Genomic DNA, 17,982 nt, shown 5'->3' with positions numbered 1-17,982 from the left:
TCTTGCTTTTTTCTCGATCAAATGACCAAATAGAGATTTACATGTTAGCTATTTTCTTCCACATTTGATTCAAAACTTCAAATGCTTCAGCTCATTCAGGACCAGAGTTGTTATAGTTTGGGGATTTTCATTATAGTTCATCAACTGTCTCAATTAGTTTTGAGGGTTTTTTTTATTTTTATTTTTTTTATTTAGTTATAGTTTTAATTCGTTTTCAGGGCGCCTCTGTTATTTTTATTTAGTTTTAGTTATTTCAAAAATGCTTAGTTTGAGTTAGTTTTAGTATTAGTTTTAGTTTTTTTTTTTTTAATGTTGCGTATGACTTGTGTGCAATATTTAATAAACACCATAACGCAACGCACTTCATACCTAGCGTTGCGTTTCGAATTGAATGAAAAAGCAGGCAAGGCAAGCCATTAGAGCCAAAAATCAAACAAGCAAAATGTTAGGAGCGATGTCATCTGAAGGTGCTTTTCTATTGGCTGCTGCTAGATGACGTCACTTCTGCGTGACACACTTTCAAACGTCCTTTTCTCAGTTCATATTGAAATAAATATACTTAAATCACATTTAAAATCAACCCCAAAGGCTCATGTATTAAATAAATTACCAAAGACGAAAACTGGACATTTTCACTTAGTTATAGTTTTAGTTAGTTTTGTAAATATAAAATAATTTCGTTAGTTTTCATTTTTTTAAAAAGCATTTTCGTTTTTATTTTATTTTGTTACTGAAAATGTTTTGGGAATTAGTTTTAGTCAACTAAAATAACCTTGTAATCAGGGCACAAACAAAAACACATTTCCATAATTACATTCTCAAATTAAGACATATGTAACCTGATGTAAAAAAATATTATTATTTTTTTTAACCTAAAAGCATTTATAATTGGGGCTGACTTCACTTTAGCAGGCACCTTATACCATTTGCATGCAGCATAACACCTAAATGCTGCCTCACCATGTTTGCTTTGAATCCTGACTTCCACCAATTGACCCAAGTTGTTAGACCTCACAGCCTTACTGCGTTTCTATTGAATTAGCCTTCTCCCTTTTTGCATTTCTCAACCAATTCAAACTTCAAAATTGGGAAAAATTTGATCACGTAGCCCGAATTTCCATTTTTCCAAAAATTGGTATCCAGCGTCCCTGGATTGTTTGTCACGCATGTTTTCCGCCTCATCAGTCTGACATGTCCTGGCAGCAAAATGTTTGCTAAACAGGTGAAAGGTCAGTCAGCGTTCACCAATGGAAACTCTTTCTTTGAGTCATTCATAACTGATTCTCCCCCTCATATCACCCGCCTCCCTCGTGTTTTGTGCCTTTCCGTTGCACAGCATCCCCCAAAAACCTCCCCCAGTAACTACTAGACCCCCCCCCTCCCCTTCTGCTATGTGGGTGGGCACAGCACGCCTGACATCAAGTCCGTAAATCAAAGTCAATGTGCCGGTGTTGGTTTCACGGAAACGCCACTTGAGTGCTTAGCATGCCAGTGATGACAACCAGTTGTGCAACAACACTCCAGTCAATCAATTCATCAATCGATCGCACGGGCTGGCACCTGGATCGCGTCTAACTTATCAAGACCTGTTGGACGTACTGGACAAGACAAACGATAAATATGATTTACTACCTTTTGTTGATGTTTTTCGACAGGGGAATGAAGCGGCTGCTATTTTTGTGGGTCTATGCTAAGTTTGGTGCTAAGTTATCTTAGCAAGGGCTATGATTTATGTTTGTAAGTTGGGTTTATTTTGTCTACCTTGAAATTGTTTGATAACATGTATCCTGCTTTTTACTTTATATAACTAGTAATATAACTTGTAATATAATTTAGTTACTTTTAAAATAAAGTAATAAATTAAAGTAACTAAGTTACTTTTTGAAAAAGAAATAGTAATCAGATTTTTTTTTTTTTCAAGGTGACTGCCTGGCAACACCGTCCTTGACACAATTTTGGGGAAATCTTGACATACAGAGAGCGTATATCACACTTGTGCTATCTAACACAGTGTTTGGGCCTCCTCGTTCGTCCATTAGCATGTGAGCAGATGTCGCACCGGCGAGGAGGTACCTCGTAATCAGTACTCATGTAAATGTCCCTCGTTAGAAGTATCCGGAATGCCTGTCGGAGTGTCACCCTGGCACGGATTCATCATTAACGCGGCATATGTTGGTAGCGATCCGTGGGTCGGGTGTGAAGAGGGCTTGGGGAGGCTGTGAAAAAAAGCGAGGGAGGAGGAGGTGGATCGAGAGCGCAGATATGTTAGCAAATGAAGAGGAAAAAACTTGAGCAGAGTTCACACACGGTGTGTCTTGGCGAAGTGTAAATGTATTCCTCGGCGACCGACAAGCTGCTGCTTCCCGTGGCTATTATTAGCCGCTAATCAATGCTACATGCTAACATACAGTGGGTCACTGTGGACCTCAACTTGAACTCACAGTATGAATCAAAATTCTTCTTTATAGATCTTTTCAACATGCACGGCCAGTTTCAAAATGAGTCAACTGAGGATGTTTTGGTCCTACTAACTCCGTTTGGCTTCCACTGACATCTACCTCCATTTTGAGTGACAGCGCTGCTTCAGGGAGTGTAAATGAGTAATGGAACAGTGGGCGCCCTCCAGTTGACCCTCAAGAATATGTCAGGCCACTGACACTTTACCTAAATTAGCCTTTTTGGATCGAAAGTTATTTATTTCATACAACACATGTCATTAAGTGGTTGGTATGCTAACAGTGGCTAATGTTTTATTAGTGTTTATTGACACTCAAAATGGCTGACATTCTTCATGTAGTGTATTATAATGATATAAAGTACTGCTTGAAAGTTTATGAACCGTCCAGATATGGTCACTATTTTAGTAAAATAATTGCCACGATTTAAATTTTAGGCCACGGTCTTGCCGAGGTGGCAAATCCAAGTACAGAAAGTAAAAAAAAAAAAAAAAACTGCCACAGTTTGACTTTAGTCCCTTGTGCTAGCTAGCTAGCTAGCTCCCTAGCAGGTGACCTAGCACCCGGGGAGCTAGCTTGGGAGCTCGCTAGCTAGCACCTGAGGCTAAAGCCAAACTGTGGCAAGGTGTTAACTTTCTGGACCAGGATTTGCCACCTCTGTTGTCTTGTTGCATAAGCAATTTCAGTCACAGCTTCAACTCTTGACTAATGGCAGGAAAGTCTGATCAAGGATTTGTCGATTTTCTGTTCTGAATTGGTTCTTTAGATATTCGTCCAGGTCCTGAAGCGGTGTAGCTTCCCCAGACCTTCACATATCGACACTATGTTTTACCGCTAGGAGGAAGGTTCTTTATTCATGATGAGGACTGGCTTTTGGACCAAATCAATCGACTTTGTAATCGTCTGCCCACAGGATTGATTTTCAGAAGGCCTCTTGCTTGTTCAAAGTTGAAACCGCCCTTTCAAACATGATGCGCTTGAAGTTGGATCAGAACCAAATGACTTGGATCACTTCCTCTTGAGTGCAGGTTTGTGCAGTTTCACTTTTACCAGAGCAGAAAATTCGGAAATTAAATGTAATAATCCAGACGAGTTCAAAGCCGCGGGCCAGGATGTTCTAATCACTGCAATGACACTTCCATTGATTGATTGATTGATTGATTGACTGACAGCCACACATGTCGCTAGTGACCTCAGTACGCACACACTGATGGACACACATAGTGATGTTCTAGGACTTTGTGTGGGCACATCCTGGTTCTGTTCAGCGGGAGCGTCTGCACGTGGGCGCTGGTCCAAATCCGTTTAGGCGGGCCAGCCCCTCTAAGCACCATTCGACTTGCCAACAAGTTGCCAACCAGGGGTCTCGCCGGTCGGCAGCCTTCCGATTCGTGCGGCTATCAGTCGACTGCGATCTGAATCAATCAGGAGAAATGAATTATTTTTAGCGCCATGTGGCCCCTCGCCCTGCTCGCTGCCCTCTGGACCCCCGCGCATGTGCCTCAGAGCCCCTCACTAATGAGTGTCAACATGGAGGGCTGTGGCACTTTGACTGCAGACACCTCGCCTGACAAACGCAGGGCTTCAGTCAACACCGATCACGCCGACGGACGCCAGCCAAAGTGACAACGCGGCCGCTGCCTCATTTGTTCCCTCGGCAAGTTTTCTTCATCAAAGGCGTTTGCTTTCTCGCCGTTTTCTCGTTGGATCTCGTTGCAAGTCATTGAGTATCTTCAGACCACCAACTCTTGTTAGCTCTGTCGGCGGCCTCGTGATACCCGATGCCAGAACTGACTGAAGGCCTTTCAACAACTCGGCTTTTCTCCCCAAAAATCCAAACATTTCGAACCGGTTTCCTTGACCGAGGTACAGACACAAGTTGCTTTGGACGTGGTACCGACACAAGGAACCAACACAAAGTACTAGAACTGAGTTTTGACAACAGGTGCCAATGGAAGGAGCAGAGATAAACCATTGATACAAGGTTTTGACACAGGATACTCGGACACGGCTGTCACAAGGTACTGGACCCAAAGTACTGACCCTAGTGATTGACACAAAGGGTTGAAAACAAAGTTTTGACACAAGGTACTACTACCAGCAAAACACAATGAAACAGACCCAATTTACCGATACGAGTTTCCTACTCACGGTACTGACAAAAGTTATTGACACATGATACGAACAAAAGGTACCCTAGACACAAGGTACCTACACAAAGTCTTGACAGACACAGGACTGAGACAACTGAGAGTACTGACACAGTACCGACACTCCAGCAAGGTATTGACACGGTACGGACAATCGAGACTGATCATGATACAAGGTGCAGATCTAAAGTACTGCTGACACGTTGCGCCTTTATTTGGATGGATATGAACGACAGGCCAAATTAACGGTGGGGGTTCAAGTGCCGCCACTTTTGAAAACAGCCTCCGATTCCCCTTCTCATGCGTGTGTGTTTCCCGGTAGTTTTCTAGTAACCGGAATGACGTCAGCGTTCTATTCTGAACGCTCGCCCCGACAGCCGGCCGGCAAACGGCGGCAGGCGATGCGACGGAATATGAGAATGTCGGAGTGACTGCTGAGCTTGGCGGAGGATACGGAGATGCCGGCTCTCCTCTTTCAGCTAGAGCGGCGGGATGGGGAGGCTGAGTTACACGCTGTGGGCGGAATGGGGTCCGAGGCATTTTGGTTTGGTGCCAGCGGAGCTGGCTCGCTGGCGGATGGCGTTCCAGGAGATCAACGCTGCGGTTTTTCCTTTCACCTCCAACCTACTTCCTGCCAAACAAACTTTATTGAATCACAAACAACAGAGCAATCATCAGTAATGTGACATCAAGAAATGTCCTCCACAATGTGTGACATCACCTATTGTGGTCTCGCGGTATTACACATTCTCAGAGGTGGCAAATCCAGGTCCGGAAAGTCAAAACTTTGCTACAGTTTGGCTTTCGCCCCTGGTGCTAGCTAGCGCCCTAGCAGGTCAACGAGCACCATGGGAGCTAGCTAGGGAGCTAGCTAGCTGTGGCAGGGTTTTTATTTTCTGGACCTGGATTTGCCACCTCTTGCTATAAGATGAGATCGTCAGTGGAAAAGTTCTTCCCTGTAACGGGTCCCTGCACCCAAAAAGTTTGAGAGCCCTCGTATCACAGCGCATAGCGACGGCTATTTCCACAACTCGCTGCATGTGTAAGCGCGTGCACGTCCACGCAGCCCGTCTGTCAGCTCGGGTTAACCTGATGCCGAAAGGCCGCACCCCCAGGGGGGGCGCTCGGGCCCTCCAGGCCGCCTCTCTCTCATCAGCGGCATTAGGCCGGCTGCGTGTGATGGCTGCCGACCGCCGGCACCGCAGCGGCCACTGCCGCCACCACTGCCATGATGCCAGGTTCCAACTTCCTGCCAGGAGCGGCGCTCACTCTCCTGCTGTGAAATAGTAAGTGGCGCCGGCAAAGATAGCGCTAATTTGTGCCGGGCCTCATCAAAGGACAGCCCGCTAAAGCGCCCGGCCACTCTTGAGTCATACGCCAGCCGCCAGATGGACACCGGGAAGACAGCGGCCAAAGCATTCCAACTTTTAAAGACCTGCCGCTCACCGAGACACACGTAGCTATGTGTAGCTCAAGAAATCATAAAGACAAAGATTCTTCGTTTTGGTGTTTGGGTGGGGGAGGGAGGGGGGTGGGGGGGGACAAGAACAACAATGGCAAAGCCTTGAAAATGTGAAGTGACAAAGGCTGCCCTTTGTGCGGCAATTGACATGGCAGCGGTCTGACACGGCACACCCTCTAGGGGCTGATCTTCCAGTCGGGATCAAATGCCCAAACTAGGTCAGGGGGCGGAGACACACGGTGGAGGTGGATTGAAAGGGTGGGGTACAAAATATTAACAAACAATGTGTCACTATTGACAAACTGTACCTTTTTCAAATAACAACCGAAGTCAACCACATTTTTTCGATGTTTGACAATCAGCTTCATGAGACGGACGGGGTGACCTCAAGCCTCCCTTTTCAGGAATGTTGGTTGTTGGTCCAGACCACCTGTGCTCGGGACCACGAGTGCCCCGCACCACAGGGAAACTGGAATCAACACAAGCGAGCTAACTGTTATCCTTCAACAATAACGCTAGCACTGAACGCTACCTGGAACTTTGACGCATTTTCTGATTTTCAACTACGCTTTGAGAATCAATGAGTTGAGGAGCTTCACTTTCAGTCAACCAACTGTGGCCGAGAAGCCAAACTACACGGCGTTGAAACTTTTGAATTCTGAGGCTATTTCTGCGACAAAACAACAAAAACAAACACCGCAACAGCTGGACACATCTCACCGAGGAAGAAGGTTGTGGCTGGTCCGAGCCCCACCCCACCCACTCCCTCCCCCCCTCTGGCCCTAGTTCATCACAAGCTGACCCTTCCATTTAATTAATTAAAATTAGCATCTGTCCCCTTGGCATTGACTTGTTACGTCAGTTAGAATCAGCCTTGGTGTCCTCCGCGCCCGGCGGCGCCGACCCTAACGAGGCCCGAGATCCTAATTAGCCGACCAGAAGAAGAGGAGGTGATTGGAGGAGGCCTGCGTGCAGGATCTGGACAAGGAGCGCAGGGAGGGGAGGTCGGGGCATTGGAGTCTTGCTGGGTTGAGTTGAGCCCCCGGGGGCAGGGGGGGGGGGGGGGGGTATTTATACACGCTGAACTTAAGCATGACGGGAGGGGTGAGGATCTTTGCGTTGTCGAGTCTTCAACTTTATCCTCCTCTCGTCCGCACAAACATTTGATGCCACCAGATAGATGATACAATACTTAGTAGTATTATAGTACCAACAGTTCATCACAGACTAGAGCAGGCTAACCGGTGCGCGTACATGGCAGCCATGTTGGTAGGGGCGATGTTTCCATCAAAGGACACACATGGCAGCCATGTTGGCAATCTCTCAGCATGTAGTCTCTCAAACATGCTATTTTTAGTATTATAGTACAAACAGTACAGTACAGACTAGAGCAGGCTAACCAATGTGTGTACATGGCAGCCATCTTGGTAGGGGCGATGTTTCCATCAAAGGACACACATGGCAGCCATGTTGGCAATTTCTCAGCATGTAGTCTCTCAAACATGCTATTTTTAGTATTATAGTACAAACAGTACAGTACAGACTAGAGCAGGCTAACCAATGTGTGTACATGGCAGCCATCTTGGTAGGGGCGATGTTCCCATCAAAGGACACAACAAAGGACACACATGGCAGCCATGTTGGCAATCTCTCATCAGTTAGTCTTTCAAACAGTCCTTATCTATGGAATCGGGGTTGAAAAAAAGGAAGCGTGCTAGCTAACATTCCGGCAAAGCACCAACAAGCTAAGTTTGGATAAGTTTCAAATTTTTTACATTTATTTAAAGTAATTCTACGCTGTACTAAACATTTTTGTACCACAAAGAAAATTACTTAAATTGAATGCAAAATCGGCTCTAATGGACAGCCCCTCCCCTCTATTAGTCGGTAAAATCGAGGTTCCGCTGTATTCCGTACACTTCCTTGTTGTTGGATTTAAAGCTTTTGTGGGCGGAGCCTGCAACAGGAAGTGACTCCGAGTCCCCGCAGGTCCCGTTCGGCCGTGCTTGCTGGTGTCAGGTCCTAACGTGCTTCCTGTCCGGGCGAGACGGAGACGCGCGGGCGGCCCATGACGAGCGACCAGTCGATGCGAGCGGACAGGATGTGGGCAGAGACTCGCTCGCATGGATGTCACAGCAACAACGGTCGACGCGGGGAGACGTGCGTGTGTGCGCGCGCGTGTTGTGTGTGAGATGTTGGAGCGTTGTAAAAGTCCTGTGAGGAGCAGAAGGCGCGTTAGAGCTTGAAACGCACTCGAGCCTCAAACGTGTTCATCCTTGATGCACATACGCGTATGTATATATTAGGGTCCGCTGGGGACATCATTTAGGATTTCCTCTCGCACAATACTGAAACGCTCTCAAACACACAACCGGTAAAAAAATTACTCACCCTCAGGCACTACTAAAACACTCTAATACTAGTGAAACATTCTCACACACAACTGAAAAACCACTGAAACACTTACATGCACAAGCGAAACACTCTCACACACTACCAATTATTTTCTTACACTACTGAAACTCTCTCTCTCAAGCTACATATTTTTTTATTCACGCTCTTACACACTACTTTAACACTCTCCTTTAAATGACTGAAATGCTCTCTCACACAAGTTTAACCCTCTAGTGCGTCTCGCTAAGGGGTTTCTTCACACCGCATGAACTCTCTCACACTCATAACTGAAAATCTGTTGACTGAAATGTTCTCAAACACAACTGGAAAATTTATACCGTCACACGACGAAAATGCTCTCACGCACAATATGCTTAAATTACAACTGTAAAATTATTTACTCACAAACACTACTGAAAACCCATAACGCACACTCTCTGAAAAACTCTCATGAACACAACTAAAATGCTCTTAGACGCCTTAAATCCTCTCACGCTGGGATTTTTTTTTCTCACACGCTAATGAAAAACTCTTACGCGTATTTTCACGACTATAAGGCACACTTTAAAGTCTTAAATGTTCTCAAAAATCGATTTTGCGCCTAAAAGTGAGGTGCACCTTGTCCAAAATCTGACTGACTGTGTGACAGGTCTTCCCGCACACATTGTTTATATACAAGAAAGGCGGACCTGACTGAGGACAGACATGAAATAACCCCCCCCCCCCTTTACTAGTGTTTGCTCTTCCTGTCGTGACTTGTGTTCAAACTTATGCCATGTCGCTAAAGCATCCATGTTCAGTGAGCACGTGTCCTATTGTTTTTCTTTTTTCCTTGTTTCAGAGCTTAACGAGCCACTTAAAAGTTAATTGCTTGATTGACAGCTCCCTCCAAAAGTGAACTGTCTGCTCGTGCAGGGAGTGAGGGCGATGGAACATACCAAATGCAAAGGGGTGGTCGGGCGAAACTACTACACACACACACAGTAGTGGGTTGTTTCCTTTTTTTCTTCCTTTCTTTTTTTAAATGCTTTATTGAACAACGTTCACTTACAGCAACAGACGTCGCAAACGTCACTTTGAAGTAGTGCAAGTCTACACAGTGTCGCTAAACAGATCATACCACATCCTAAAGACACCACATTGGTTTTTCCCATGAATCACCTTTCCTTCCTTAACTCCTTGACTCAAATGTGTACACAACTCTCAGCAGCCGTGAAAAATTAAGTTCGGGAAAGTTTGAAGGTTGCTATCATTCCGGGGAGACAAGACTGGGAGGCAGCACCGTGCGGAATTACGCCACAATTTGTCAATGGCTCGTGAATGCTTGGGTATCATTTCCGAGGACACGACAACGAGACTGACTCTGACAATGAGACAGAGCCTGGCATGTTTGATGGGAGACCTTGCCCAGTTGTTTGTTTCGGATACAGAAGTTCATGAGGACTATGAAGGATTTTGTGGATTAGGATTGATCATCAAAAGCCACGTGAGTACATTTTTATATACTTCCAAGTACAACTGAACTCAATTTTTGTTCGGCCTGTTGCCTTTTTAACAAAAACATGCGCTAGCACTAGCATATGCTTTAGCATATTAGCATGCTACCATACGTTTTAAGCTAGCGTTTGTTTAACTGCGCCTGCGCCCAATAGTGCCTTAACACAGAAATAGCACCCGTAACTGTGGCTGCGCCTTATGGTCGTGAAAATATGGTACGAAAATATTCTCACATGAGCGACTGAAAGACATTCGCGCACACTTCCAAAACACTCAAAATGATTTACTCACATACACTGTAGACACAAACTACTGAAACTCTCTCACAGCCGGTACTGAAACACTTTTCTATGCATGAATGAAACTCACACACACGCTACAGTTTTTTGTAGAATTTTTTTTTTTTGTGATGAAAGCGGGAAGCGTCGATGACTAGCATTCCTTCAACCACCCAAATGTGTGTGTGTGGTCTTGTTTTTGTCACATAGTGGGGCCAACATTTCGGGATTTCCCAGAGTTGTGGGGCCCACCCGTCCAATGTGGGGCCATTTTGCTGGGCCCCTCAAGTTTAGACCTCCTTTTGAGGGTCAAGACTTGGTTTTAGAGTTTAGGCTTGAATTAGGTCGTGGTTGAGGTTAGGGTAAGGAATAGGGTTCGGCAATCTTTTTTGATGGTTAGGGGAAAGGGGCTAGGAAATGCATTGTGCCAATGAGATGGCCCTACAAAGATAGTAAAACAAACGTGTGTGTGATGTCTGCATGTGCGAGAGTGTTGGTTTTTCCCGCCCTGTGCGCGCGTGTGCGCGTTCTCACATGCGCCCGCGTGTGTGTCTGTTAGCTGTGAGGAAGTCCTTGAGCCAGTGTTTGTCAGCTGGCGAGCGTTCTCAATATAAGCACTCTAATTGCTCAGAAAATTACAAGTAACGTTGATTGCTCCTGACACCATCTGACATGATGGCGGCGTGGCCCCAGCTACTAATCCCCCCCCCCCCCCCTGCTCCCTCCACCCTGCCCCGCTTCCACACCATCAACACCCACCACCCCTTCTCCACCCTCCCCTCCCTTCTCATCCTCCTCGGGATGTTGTTGCAGCCCCCGTTGACCGCCGCCTTGCCCCCCAGTGACCGCCGCGTGCCCTCCGCTGCTCGGAGTGACGTCAATCTGCTTGGGCGTCGCTTTCTGACACCTTTCATCTGTCACGGGGGATCAAAATGCTCTCATCTGTTGTGGTTCTTATTCTCGGCACTGGTAAATTCCCAATTAGTTTGCCACGGGAAATTGTGATCTGAAAATGATGTACGGTATCTTTGTTCCTCGTAGGTGGAGTACCTCAAGGCTCCATTTTAGAGCCTCTTATCTTCTCCCTTCATCTACCATTAAGTCATCGTAAAAACACACTTTTTTCCTCAACTTAAAAAAAAAAACCAACGTATTTTTAATTTTTTTTGCCAGGGTGGGCGTGAGTGGTTGAGGGATGTTGGACCCGAATGCGGGGAAGCAAGGCAGTGGGACAGGAATGAAGTGCAATATGAGGAACTTTAATGAAATAGGGAGAAAGGTGAGCAGACAATCATGACTGGACGGGATGTGAGGGGACTGGTCGCCATTATTGGAACGAGCGTGACAGGACCTGATTTGCCTTCACTTTACTTGACTGGGGCTTTGGCGTCTTGGCTGTGACGACGACGACTTGCTCATGGTTAGCTGTGACGACGACGACTTGCTCATGGTTAGCTGTGACGACGACGACTTGCTCATGGTTAGCTGTGACGACGACGACTTGCTCATGGTTAGCTGTGACGACGACGACTTGCTCATGGTTAGCTGTGATGACGACGACTTGCTCATGGTTCGCTGTGACGACGACGACTTCTTTATGGTTAGCTGTGACGACGACGACGACTTCTTTATGGTTAGCTGTGACGACGACGACTTGCTCACGGTTAGCTGTGAAAACGACGACTTGCTCATGGTTAGCTGTGACGACGACGACTTCTTTATGGTTAGCTGTGACGACGACGACTTCTTTATGGTTAGCTGTGACGACGACGACTTGCTCACGGTTAGCTGTGATGACGACGACTTGCTCATGGTTCGCTGTGACGACGACGACTTCTTTATGGTTAGCTGTGACGACGACGACGACTTCTTTATGGTTAGCTGTGACGACGACGACTTGCTCACGGTTAGCTGTGATGACGACGACTTGCTCACGGTTAGCTGTGACGATGACGACTTGCTCATGGTTAGCTGTGATGACGACGACTTGCTCACGGTTAGCTGTGACGACGACGACTTGCTCACGGTTAGCTGTGACGACGACGACTTGCTTATGGTTAGCTGTGACGACGACGACTTGCTCATGGTTAGCTGTGACGACGACGACTTGCTCATGGTTAGCTGTGACGGCGACGACTTCTTTATAGTTAGCTGTGACGGCGACGACTTCTTTATAGTTAGCTGTGACGACGACGACTTCTTTATAGTTAGCTGTGACGACGACGACGACTTCTTTATAGTTAGCTGTGACGACGACGACTTCTTTATAGTTAGCTGTTACGACGACGACTTGCTCATGGTTAGCTGTGACGACGACGACTTGCTCACGGTTAGCTGTGACGACGACGACTTGCTCACGGTTAGCTGTGATGTTAACTTTTTCTTTGTTTTTAATAGTCCTAAGCCACTTTCATATTCTTCATATTTCCTTCTCACTGCTGTTTACTGCACATTATACATCAAGTTGTATTGAAAAATCTACTGCTGTATCGTAACAAGGTTACTTTGTTCCTTCCCACTCCTGCCTGTTTCTAATAATAATAGCGGTGCAGGTGCGAGTGGAATCCGTCGTGTGACGGCGTGTGGACATTTGTGGCGTAGAGTCGGGGGCCCCCGAAGGCGGGCATGTGTCACCTCTCGGTCTCGTCAGTGTTAATGCGCGCATGGTCACTCGGCCGTGGAGCTGCGACAGATCACATGAAGCCGTGAACCTGCAACCCCCCCCCCCCCCCCCCGCATCCTCTCGCCCCGTTTCATCTCTGCGTTGACCTCGCTTGCCTGCACCGTGACCACATATCCATTACCGTCCGGGCGTCACCTCTGGCGTGAAGACTTTTTGTTTAATTTTAGGTCAGAACCTGCCCGCCGAGCGCCCCGTTGTGCCCGGCGGGCGTCGTCGTGGCGATGGCACAGAGCATCAGCGGTGACGGTGGTGTCAGCGTGGCTCCGGGCTCGGACCGTTGGACCTTTTCAGACGGCGTGACCTTTTGTGTCAGGCGCAAGCTTGGCGGCGTTTATGGCGACATGTTTGAAAACAAAGCTGGCGTAAAAATGACACTTTTTGTTTTTTTAAGGCTGAAAGATGTTTTTCTTATCGGCTGATTTGGTCGTCCTTATCATAATCGTAATCACGGTTGGCGTGACATCACTTTTTGGCAAGTCTACTGTTCCATAAACACTGTATTGAAATGCTCTCACACAAAAATAAATCTTTTATAAATCCCCTGTTGCATCTAGTCTAAACGCACTCTATGGGAATGCTCTCACACATAACTAATTATTTTCCTGTGTTGAAATGCTCTCACACATAACATAATTATTTTCCTGTATTGAAATGCTCTCACACAAATTATATTTTTCTAAATCCCCTGTTGCATCTAGTCTAAACGCACTCTATGGGAATGCTCTCACACATAACATAAATATTTTCCTGTATTGAAATGCTCTCACACAAAATATATATTTTTCTAAATCCCCTGTTGCATCCAGTCTAAACGCACTCTATGGGAATGCTCTCACACATAACATAATTATTTTCCTGTATTGAAATGCTCTCACACAAAATATATATTTTTCTAAATCCCCTGTTCCATCTAGTCTAAATGCACTCTATGGGAATGCTCTCACACATAACATAATTATTTTCCTCCATATTCCACTGAAATGCTCTTACGCACACTCCTAAAAATTTATTTTCTCACATATTACTCAAACTCTCTTAACCACCACTGAAAATGGAAAATGATTCACGTCACATGTGGCTGAAATGCTCTCACACATACACTACTGAAATGCTCCCATACACATGGCTGAAAAGCTCTCACACTAGCAACTGAAGTGCTCTCACACACATTGATATGCTCAAAAAGCAAAATTCCTTACAATGGAACCACTTTCACATTGTACTGAAAATGCTCTCAAATGTACAACTGAAACACTCTCATACATACACTACTGACACCACTTTCTAATTCATGACTGAAAAGCTTTCACACACAACTGCAAATTCTCTCACTGTTTTTTTCCCCAACACGGCACTGAAGCGCTCCAAACACTCACTTGTATGGCTGAAGTGCTCTCACACATACACTACTAAAATGCTCCTATACACATGGCTGAAAAGCTCTCAGACACACAACTGAAGTGCTACAAAAGCACGACTGGAAGATTATTCACTCAAATACACTATGTGGAAATGTCTCTCACAAGTATGACTAAAAAACTCTCACTTTACCACTGAAAAGCTCACACATACTACTAAAATGCTCTCATACACACCACTGAAACACTCACATCCATCTATTCATCATCTGTACCGCTTTTCCTCGTTAAGGTCGCGGGTGTGCCGGCATCTTGCGACTAAAATGGTCTCACTTGCAAGACTTGAATGAATCAATGAAGGATTTACTCTCACGTATGAAATAGATAATTACATTTCTGACAATTCCGGCTGATCTGTCCTAACCAAGTCTTGCATCATGAAGTAGAACCGTCTTCTCAGATGAGAAACGTCTTCTAAGACAAAGCGAGCATCCCAGTTGCGGATTTTCGATCCAACGCTGGGAAAGAAATGACCTGGATGAGCAAATCCACAAACATTTCTGACAATATTTCTTGTCTTATTGTTGGTGATTCCAACTAAAAGCTGGCATATGCCGGCCAACTTGACCTCTGCCCTCACTTCCTGTCGGTCAAATCCAAACCGCTTTGGCTTCCCCGCCATCCATGTAAAAGTTTTTTTTTTTTGTGTGTGTGTGTGTGGAGTACCGCCGACAGCCCCGCCCCTTCGGCCGCCGTCGTCGGCGATGACGGAACGGCGGCCGGGGGACGCGTGATGTGTTGTGACAGCGGCAGCCGGGGCTGGCGGGCGGTCACCATGCGGCACCATATTGCCGGGCTCCCCGGGGACGAGGGATCAGCGTGCCAGCCGGGCCAAGAAGTGCTAATAGGCGCAACACGTCTTGCTTTCACACATTAAGGCGGGCGCGGGGTGACAGATCGGAGCTGTGATACCGCCGCCTGCGAGGAAGAAACGAGAAGGCCCCGCCGTCCGCTGCCAGGCGGCTAACGATGACGGCTCCGGCGGCCGTGGAGCTCTTTGCTCTTTGTGTGGAGATTGACAGCTGTCGCCGGCGCTCACCTTTTCGTATTGGACCGCCATAATCAAAACAAGCAAGAATTTTTGCGGGTCTGCGACGCCTCCGTCGCAGACCCTCGCGACAAGGGGGAGGGTTTCTGTGTGCTCCTCGCCACCTCTTGCCACTTCCTCAGGGCCTCGACGCTCAATTTGACAGATTGAGTACCTGCCGCGCTCGCTTTGCTTCAAAGGTGATGCGCCGTTTGCTTTTTATCGACTGTCAACTTCACCTTTCATACATTTTACTCCTCTAGAAAAATAGCACTGGAAATAATGAAATTGTATTATTGCTGTAAAATTGACATGATTAGCAAATACATGAGTTGTTTTTAACTCTTTGACTGCCAAAAACGTTAAATAACGTTTAGTAAAATCCTATGGAGGAGTGCCAAAGACGTTAAAAGACGTTTGTTTCAAAACAGAGGTGAAACTAACCATTTTCTATTGTGGATTACTGAAAAACGGAATAAGGTAGAAACAAACTTTTTTTTTCTGATGAAAGATGAGAGTCCAATCTTTTTTTGGTAGTATGTGTGTTTCCATAGTCCAAACACATAATTTTCTATGGACCTTGAAAGATCAGTCAAAATGCTTAAAATCGGCTGGCACCCACGGCATCCCTTTTCTGAAAACGTCTGGCAGTCAAAGAGTTAATTGTTGAAGATCGGAGTAATAGTCGACTAATCGGTTTATAACCAATGTGTGTCGTAATGCTGCAATGTCGCTTAGGGGAGTCTTTGTTGTCGCTCCCTGGCCAACTCAAAGACCAAACATCTCCTCAAACTCATCTGTCAACCGCCTCCTCTCAGGCGCCCGCCCCTCCCCCGTGGTGCCCCCCCCCCCCATCCTCTCCCCAGGCCATGCGATGCCTGCTGCAGTGAGCGAGCGCGCTGCCAGTCATCAATACGGGTTCCTTACATAGGTCACGGGTTCAAATATAGTTCACCGCCTTGCCCTGACGCCTGGCGAACCGAGCCCCCCCCCCCTATCCGGACCCTCGCCGCTCACCCCCTCCACAATGTCAGGACATGTGCAAGCGTGTAGTTTGATGCCACAATTAACACTATGGTTGTTTTTGTTTGCATTGCGTGTTTCCTGACACGGGCTCCTCTGATTGGCCCTTTCGATCGGGCTGCCGGGCCTCGTGCCAGCTGACATAATGAACACGTTGTCAGCGCTACATCGCTAACGTATCGGCGGAAAATGTCACGCTCGGTTCACTTGTGATTACGTGAAGTCAAAATGTTTGATTGGCGGCCATGTTGGCTTCTCAGTTCCGAGGTTGAGGGTTCGAATCTTGGCTCGGGCTTTCTTGATGATATCTCACTGGAAAAATATAAATACGTTTTTTTCTTAGCAGTTTTTCTCTCAAAAAATTCTTAAATAAGCTCGGAGAAAAGTTGATATTTGATATTTATATTTATTTGTATATATATATATATATATATATATATATCCCGTAAGGTGTGAATTTTTTAAGCAAGTTGAAATTTGAATGGTGTAAATTGGAAGTATTATTATTATTATTATTATGTATTATTTTTATATTGTTACACGGCAAAAACAGTGTGGAAAATAAAAATCACAATGACATGTAATTATTTCATATTTGTTGCTTTATTTAGCTGTACTTCTAAAATAGGTTTGCTAAAAATATATTCATGTTTTAAATAATCTCATTAAACAATTGGTTAATTGATTTACTGTAAATAATACAATACAAACATGTTAGTAAAATTAAATATTTTTTTTAATCAATTCTACACAATCCAATTTAAACCTGAGTTGATTTATTTATTTGAGCAATAATTAAGATTTTCCATACAATAAATGATCTCGCACCTCCATCTGTTTGAAAAACAAAAAGGTGGCCCTCGTGCACACGAATTTTGCAGCCCGTTTCAAGATGTTGGACAACAAAAAGCAACACTGGTTGCTGAGTTGTGCTGTGTGGCGTGCAGACTGCGGTTGATGTGGTTTATGTGGCCACCTAGTGGGCGGAGGAACACTTTTCACATGCAAAACAAAAGCTTTGGCTCAACTGGGACGATCTGAAATGATGAGCTGCTCGTCAAGGTCTCTGAAAGTCTGAAAATACGCGTGTGTTATATTTTGCATTAATTTAGCTTTTTTTTTTTTTAAGTTGGTTAATTAATCAGCGTTTGTTAATTTTTTTTAATTGATTTTATAAATAATAATAACAATAATATTAGTGAAACAATGTTACATATATATATTTTTTATTATTTTATTAAATAGCTGTGTAATGTAAATGATGCAATTAAAAGTAGAATGAATTTATTTAAAAATATATACTTGAACTTTACTACTTTACATACGCTACAGTTCAACTTTGTGAATGCATTTTTATTATTCCTTAATCTCATTAAATAATATTGGTTAAATATATATAATAACTATTAATATTTTTTAACCTTATTTACAGCAATGAGTTAAAAAAAATATTTATAAAAAAATTGTTTTGTAAATTATATTATATTACATTTAAAATCAATGCACTTTTTTTATATTTTCATTTTTATTATTTTCATTCCATAATTTAATTTTATTCAACTTGCAACAAACTATTAGACATGTTTTTGTTTTT

The 17,982-nt window shown here is 44.9% G+C and overlaps 1 long non-coding RNA gene across 1 annotated transcript in view; it reads left to right on the top strand.

The window, feature by feature from the left end:
• Window positions 1-9,583: 9,583 nt before the first annotated feature.
• LOC144038285 (uncharacterized) overlaps window positions 9,584-17,982 on the top strand; it is a 34,278-nt gene continuing 25,879 nt past the window's right edge. Inside the window, exon 1 of the long non-coding RNA XR_013289200.1 lies at window positions 9,584-9,948. This is a non-coding gene — a long non-coding RNA (uncharacterized LOC144038285). The remainder of the gene's footprint in view (window positions 9,949-17,982) is intronic.

Source organism: Vanacampus margaritifer, chromosome 18 (genome assembly GCF_051991255.1).
Source record: "Vanacampus margaritifer isolate UIUO_Vmar chromosome 18, RoL_Vmar_1.0, whole genome shotgun sequence".
NCBI lineage: Eukaryota > Metazoa > Chordata > Actinopteri > Syngnathiformes > Syngnathidae > Vanacampus > Vanacampus margaritifer.
This window is presented reverse-complemented; position numbering and strand designations above follow the sequence as displayed.